General features: G+C 36.8%; 1 non-coding gene across 1 annotated transcript; it reads left to right on the forward strand.

Annotated features, from left to right (window-relative positions):
- The first annotated feature begins 2,323 nt into the window (after nucleotides 1–2,323).
- Nucleotides 2,324–2,434, forward strand: LOC145776491 (U6 spliceosomal RNA). Its single transcript, XR_014290276.1, has one exon. It is a non-coding gene; the product is annotated as a U6 spliceosomal RNA (small nuclear RNA).
- The last annotated feature ends 5,080 nt before the right edge of the window (nucleotides 2,435–7,514 follow it).

Raw genomic sequence — 7,514 nt, forward strand, 5'->3', positions numbered from 1 at the left:
TCGAGAGGCATCTGCTTGTGCATACAGGGCTGATGGGAGCCCGGGGCACTTTTAGATCGGGGGGCCCCCGTGCAAAAAATGTTTTTGCGCCTACGGCGCGAAAAACCGTCTCTACGTCTACAGTAGCATCAGTCCAGTACTGCACAGCATTTTGCAGAAACTTTAAAGGCCGAAAGGAAAAAAATAACACAAAATCACATTTTTTTCCACATAGGGGTGCCCTTCAAAAGTCGGGGGGCCCGGGGCAACTGCCCCCTCTGCTCCCCCCCCTAAATCCGGGCCTGTGTGCATAAGCCTAAAATTTCCATCGTTACGAATGTCAATTAATTCTTCTCCTTATTTAAGACTCAAAACAATATGAGAGTCGATTTGGACAAGCTAGAAAAATACTTCTCAATTTTTTCTTCCAATGAATTTAGGTGCTGAGTTATTAATGAGACAATTTCTTTGTTCTTCATTTCAGAGAAATGGGAAAGCATGTCGAAGTTTCCGTTCTCCACTTTTAAGAACCACATTTGCAGTTTTTCTCTCAGTGCTCATTTTATCGTTTGAAGTTAAGAGAGTTTCATTTTTGCCATTTACGTTATTTAAATGGTCGAAGATATTTACTAAATAAGCTAATTTGAAGACCCAATTGTGCGCCGTAAAACGCAAAATAAAATCATGAAACCTGGCAATAATGATACGTTTCAATGGAAAAAACAGCAACGAGTCAAAATCTCTTTCACGCTGTTTTTCCTGGGCGAGAAAACATACCCCAGATTATCTACTTATCGCCAGCGACTTTCCCACTAAGCGACTCTCCAGAAAGTAGCCTGGAATAACTGCGAGACGCGAAACTTAATACGCACTATAACTCGGTTAGAAATATATAAATTCCGCACTTAACGGGTTAAAGTTAAAACAAAGAATGGGCCGCAGTATTGCAATATCTCAATATCTCGTGGCACCCTTGAGCATTGCAATTGGCACCCTAGGGTGCCGCGGCACCCCGGTTGGGAACCACTGGGTTAGAGCATTTCCACGATTAGCTTTCAGTAGAAAGGAGCGATTTATCAAATCTCACACAATCTAGGTAGGTTCCAGGTGTGTTTTGAAGGATAGAGATAAAATTAAAACATTGCAAAACACAATTGAAAAGCAACATTACCAATCAACTTTATAAGTAAATTGTTGTTCATCATTCGCAAGAACTGTGAGCAACTGAGCAACCCTGTAAGTTTTACTCGAATATCTTCACCCTTGCGAATTCGGAGTGTTCCATTGTTTGTTCTTGTTTTTTTGTGTCAAAATGTCTGTAATGGGCTAAAAGCACACTTAACTAAATGTGCAGTTCGAAATGGCAGAAGTGTTTGCTCTGTCTTAATGCTAATTTGGCATACTTATCATTGACTCGCAGATCCAAACACATCAGTTCGTTTTCGGGTGCATGGATTGATTTCAAAAACCAAATCGTTTTTTTCTTTGATAAATAATTAAAAACTGTAAGATTACCGGTACTCACGTTGACAAGAAAACTGTCAAATTGGTGAGTGACCCTCACTGTAGTAATTGGATAATAGGCCTACTTTGAAGGAACAAACAATTAAGAATCAAACCGAATCTTGTGTAATGTAGTAGGCCAGGAGTCACCAACCTTTTTTGCATGCGAGCCACTTTGGCACTAAGGAGAGCTGTGGCGGGCCGCACAAATAAAATGTTAGGTAGGTTGACTCCATGGGGTTGACTCTTATGCTAGAAAAGAACGCATTTCGTACCCAGTATCCAGCGTTACATGTTGTTCATATTTATGTTAGAATACCGCAACAACAAAATTAATCGAACAACGCTACTGCCAGGCCAAGTTCCTTTTACAACACTTTTGACTTTTTTAACAATGCCTAATAAACGAGGGCACTTGTTTTGCGCACTTATGGCGAGGCGAGCGGTTTCATCAGAATATTCATCGCCAAGCAAGAGTGGTGTTGTCACTTCGCTTCGCAAAAGATATCTTGCAATTAACAATTTCAGTAAACAAGGAAATGTTTGACACATCGCAATACAGGCAACAATGGGGACCTGCAAAGCATATCAGCGAAAAATAGGCTCCAATAACAGGGAAAAAGAAACCAGGCACCATGAAACAAACGCTTGTGGAAATCACCGAAAAATCGTAATTCTATTGTAATTCATGAGCAGTTTTTCCTCTAAAAAAGCAATGAGTTGGTTTTTCATCCTTTTTGTGAGAGTCTATAAAACCGTCTTTCTTTTATTATAGACAACTGTCACTTGCGGTGCTTATCAGCATGGCAAGAATTTGTTGATTAACAACATTTTGCAGTAGGTCTACTTGCTTCGGCAGCCTACATATACTAAAATTGGAACGATACAGAGAAGATTAGCATGGTCCCTGCGCAAGGATGACACGCAAAATCGTGAAGCGTTCCATATAAAAAAAAAAAAATATTTTGCAGTACTAAGCTAAATATTTTCATAATACAGTCAGAAAAAGTCTTTAAATTTATATATAATATTTTGCCAATTTATTATAAATTGATTTAGCACACCGACCTATTTTGCCAACAAAAACTTGCAAAAAGAGAACACTGCTCGTGAAACACAATAACGGTGAAACGCACACTAGTGTTTACATGACATTTACAAACTTAAAATAAGCAACCCTATGCTCACAGACAATTTCGAAATTCGAAAACAGACGTTTTAATCAACCACTGGGACAGTGTGGCTGAACAGTGAACATCGCATTGGAATAACTTTAAAATACCCCCACCTAGAGCTATAATCTGATTGGTCGGTCGGTGGAATCGTATGCAAAGCAAAAATATGCTTTCCGGAAAGTATTTTTTGCCTTTGTGCTCTTTAACTCCTCAAGAAAAGTATTTTTGGTTATACTTGTTTGCTGATGCTTTCCGCGGGCCGCAGCGATACAGCGTGGCGGGCCGCATGCGGCCCGCGGGCCGCCAGTTGGTGACCCCTGTAGTAGGCTAACTGCAGTTATAGGAGCTTGTCTTTCCATGGTGTCGACATTCCTACCCAAACCAACGTTGTTGTGTAATTTTTCTGAGGAAAATTGATAGGAGGTTTTTTTCACTATTTATTCTAGTATGTCAATAACAGACAACGCTGCATATAATAAAGATGAGGTCTCCCATGGTTCATGTTTGGTCTATACAAAGAGAACTATGATGAATCTTTCTTTTTTAATGTTTAAGGAAAATGTTAAAATTACTTTTGTATATACTTGCTGTTGGTTTGTTGTTTATCAAGCTTTCCGCTGAAAGATGCCCTTGTGAGCAGCCTCGTCCAATCATTCTGGGGGAAACCTGGGCTGAGAATGGCATCTTAAATGTGCATCATGTCGTTGAGACTTCACCTTGGATGCAAGTTCCTTTAGTTTATGTTGACTGCTCTTTTAGAGGTTTAACATCCATTCCGACAAACATACCAAGAGAAGTGCAAGTTTTGAACATGCAGAAAAACGTTATTTGGAATTTGACAAAGCATGACTTTGAAAATTATTCAAATCTAATATTTCTTGCTTTAGCATATAACTGTAATGATGATAACCATGAGCCGCTCCCTCTTTGTCCACAGAGTCTCTCAATCGAAGCCAGCGCATTTAAAAACTTAATATTTTTAAAAGAACTATCGTTAAAACTCAATGCCTTGAAAGTGTTTCCACAAGATCTCCCACCTTCTTTGGAGATTTTGGACATATCCAGAACTTTCATTCCTGCAATAAGAAAGAAAGATGTTGCCCACTTATCAAAACTAAAAATGCTTTCTGCTTTTTTTGTTGAACCACGTAGTTGGGAAACACGCTTCTGGTTGGATAACGATGTCTTCTTCCCAGCAAGATATTCTCTAAATGTTTTAAATTTAAGAGGAGCTATGTTTTCTCAAGTACCTTCAAATGTTTTCACTCCAAACTTAATAGCTTTGGATTTATCTGTGAACAAGATATCTGTGATAAGAACCAAGGCCTTTCTCAGAGCTCCTCAACTACAGCTTTTAATATTGAGTGGTGCGGCAACAGGTGACATTTCTTTGGCAATAGAAGAAGGAGCGTTTGATCATTTAGTTAATTTAACTTCTTTAGACTTATCTAGAAATTACATAAACTTTTTACCTGACAAGATCTTTATCAAAAACATTAACCTTAAAACTTTGGACTTATCCTTCAATTGCTTGTGGAGGTATGTTCCTGATCCAAAGTTTGTATCATACACCAGAATAGAATCTTTATATCTTGGTTTTAATCTATATTGTGCGTACAACAAAACTATTTCATTAAATCGTTCCTTCATTCTTGGTGACAGCTTTAGAAGTATGAAATATCTAAAACGCTTGTCTTTCAGTGTACCAGACAATTCACCACTCAAGATTTTTCAACGTTATTTTGTTACTTACGGATTATTTCTTTTCCACGTACCTGTTAGTAGTTTAAACGTGCTAAAAAAGTTACCATTTCTATCGACTTTAAACTTTGACTTTTGTCATGTTGATCGTATAGATAAAGAAGCTCTTTTAGGTTTTTCGAATATTACATCAGTGACTCTTTCTCATAACAACTTGCAAGATGAAAACAATACTTTTTCTGTAAGCAACATTTCTCAGAACTATGTTGTCAAACAATACAACAGTAACACGGTTTTTGATGTTAGAGGTCACTATGACAAGTTGTTAAAGAAACCAATTAAACATGAAAAAGTTGCTCATGAAAACCTGAAGCAAAATCAGTGTAATTCCAAAGCAATACTTGATTATTCTGTAAATAAAATAAGCAAACTATACAAATCCTTGTTTGATTTTGCTCCCTTTGCTCATTGGTTGGATTTATCATCAAACCTCATCCAAGTTATATCGAATCATGATTTTGATTCAATGCCTCTCCTTTGCCACATTGATCTTCGTTCTAATCCTATTACTCATGTAGGAAACAAGGCTTTTCTCACGTTAAGCAACCTGCAATTCCTGTTTATTAATAGCACACAACTTTATCCATTTTCTGGTACTTTGGCATTTTTGCAAAATTTAAATCAATTGATCGATTTTGAATATACCTACTCGGGAATGTACTTATTCACGATGGTATTGTCATTTCCCAACTTACCCATCGCAAAAACAAAAGTAATAGATTTTTCAGGCAATTTTCTTTACGCTTCAGCTTCACTGCCTCACGAGCATATACTCAGAGCATTTCCTTTTGTATCTAAAATTGTATTACAATCGTGTCAGCTGACAGATGATTTGTTTTATTTGAATAATTACAAAATAACGTATCTTGATGTAACTGATAACTTACTCACTTCTCTTTCAATCCAAACTTTAAGAAACTTTACTTCTTTGAAAACTCTTCTGTTTTCAAAAAATAACATTTGTATTTTTGACAGTAATGTTCTTAAGTTCTTCCCTAGAATGGAAATATTAGATCTTTCATACAATAAAATCACTCACATAATTCCAGGGATCTTTGAAAGCAACTTTAGCGTCCAGTTGCAATTGAAACGTTTCAGTTTGTCCAACAATTACATCACAAATATTGGGCCTGATGTTATTCCTTTTTCAGTTCTGCAACAACTAACATTTTTAGACTTGCGCTTCAATGCATTGGAGTGTGATTGCCACCTAAATGAAAACTTTGGAGTTTACTTTAAGAACATAAATGTCAGTTTGGATCAATTTCCTGGTTTCTTTTCCGAATGTACAACTATCATTGATAAATATTATGGAGGATGCATCCAATGTCTCTCCCCTCATTCTCTATATGGTCGTTCTTTAATTGACTATTCATCTACGATAGCCTGTAATAATGTTTTATGCATTGCTCTGTGCATCGGATTTACAACATTTACAACTTTTGCAATGTTTGTGTCTCTACTGTTTTCATCCAAGAAATGGAAAATATGACTAGCTAGCTATGCTACAAAGTCTGTGCGTTCAAACATCACCAAACATTCAATTAGACCAAACCCAACGATGTTTGTTTATCATGGATTTGTGGTTTATGATCAACACGACGCGAAAGTGGGTGATTGGGTAGAGAATGTTTTGACCTCAAACCTTTGTGACAAGTCGCCATAATACAATCGTGGTGTAGTTCAGAGAGATGTTGAATGCGGGTCTTCTCCTTTAAAGCAAATTCTTCATCGAATTGAAGCTAGCAGAAAAGTGATCATGGTGCTCAGTGGAGACTACTCAAACAGCCATGAAGGAAAGTATCTTATTTCAGTTATAGAGCACCTTGAATAGAGAGTGGCTTGAATCGCAGTGTTTGGATAACGTTTGAAAATGACATTCAAGCTGGAGGACTTGTTCGAAGAAAGAAAAGACTAAACGAAACTTCGATGTTGCAAGTTCCCGAATCTGCAGATGATCTTCCAATATTTTGGAATTTGCTTCGAGAACTTCTTAAAAGTGTGTAGAACTTTTTGTAAAATTTAATATTTGTAAAGTTTAATTTGTTGTATTTTATGTTGATGAAATATGAATGATAGGGCTACCCTCTTTTTCACTCTAAAATGCAGTTACTTATAAAGTGTTAAGCGCTTTCATTTTTACGTAGCTTGTTGTGAAATAAACTTTACTGAAATCTTTGCATCCTGTATAAGACACAGTTGATATAGGACTGGTCTATTTCCAAAAAGGAGTGCTTCACTTTATTCACCGGCGCAACGTTTATCACACATTGACAAAAAATTTATTTGTTGACATTTTGTGCTGCATTTTAAAACTTTTAAAACTCTAGTTAGTTGTAATGAAGTTTTTGTTTCGACTTGCACGCTATTCGGCTATTTCTTTTCTTTGGCTAAATTGGGCGGCCTATTGTTGAAGATAAAGCTAAAGAAAAACGTTAAAGTAACAGTTAACTATCCAAGAAATTAACATTGTATTTGTTTTGATGACTTTCTTCATTAATTGGATCGCACATTAGTCAAATGCTAGAATATCGCACTATCTAGCCTACTAAGTTATTACATTATAGCCTATAGTCAATAGTCATCATCGTGTTGTGTTCGCGATTGTTAATCCAGTCATAGAGTTTTGCTTGCTTGACCCCAGACAGCCACTTTATCTGGCCCAGATGTGGTAAGGATCTGATGAGATCCGTACCCGATCTGGTAAAGATCTGGCCCAGATAAAGTGGCTGTCTGGATTGCTTTTGTTTAACTTGGTTCTAGACGCCAATAGAAGTACGCTATTTGTTATAATGCTTGTAGTTTATGGTTGATTACCAGTATATTATTCTTCAAAGCTTATTTGCAGCACAATTTAGAAATTATTTGCAAACCGTTCCTTGAAAAGGTTATTATGAAATGACCATTGTGTTGCTTTGAATTGATATACAGTAGATAACAGCACTGTGCTGTTATTACGGTTGTCTTCCACGCTTTTGGTTGTGTGAGCCAATCACTTTGAAGTCATTTGAACAACAGTTTGTAACTATTGAATGAATCGCTGTGCTGATGGCTTCGTTTAAATAAAAATTGTTGATACACAGATGTTACAATAAA

This window comes from Aplidium turbinatum, chromosome 8, assembly GCF_918807975.1.
Source record: "Aplidium turbinatum chromosome 8, kaAplTurb1.1, whole genome shotgun sequence".
Classification (NCBI taxonomy): Eukaryota; Metazoa; Chordata; class Ascidiacea; order Aplousobranchia; family Polyclinidae; genus Aplidium; species Aplidium turbinatum.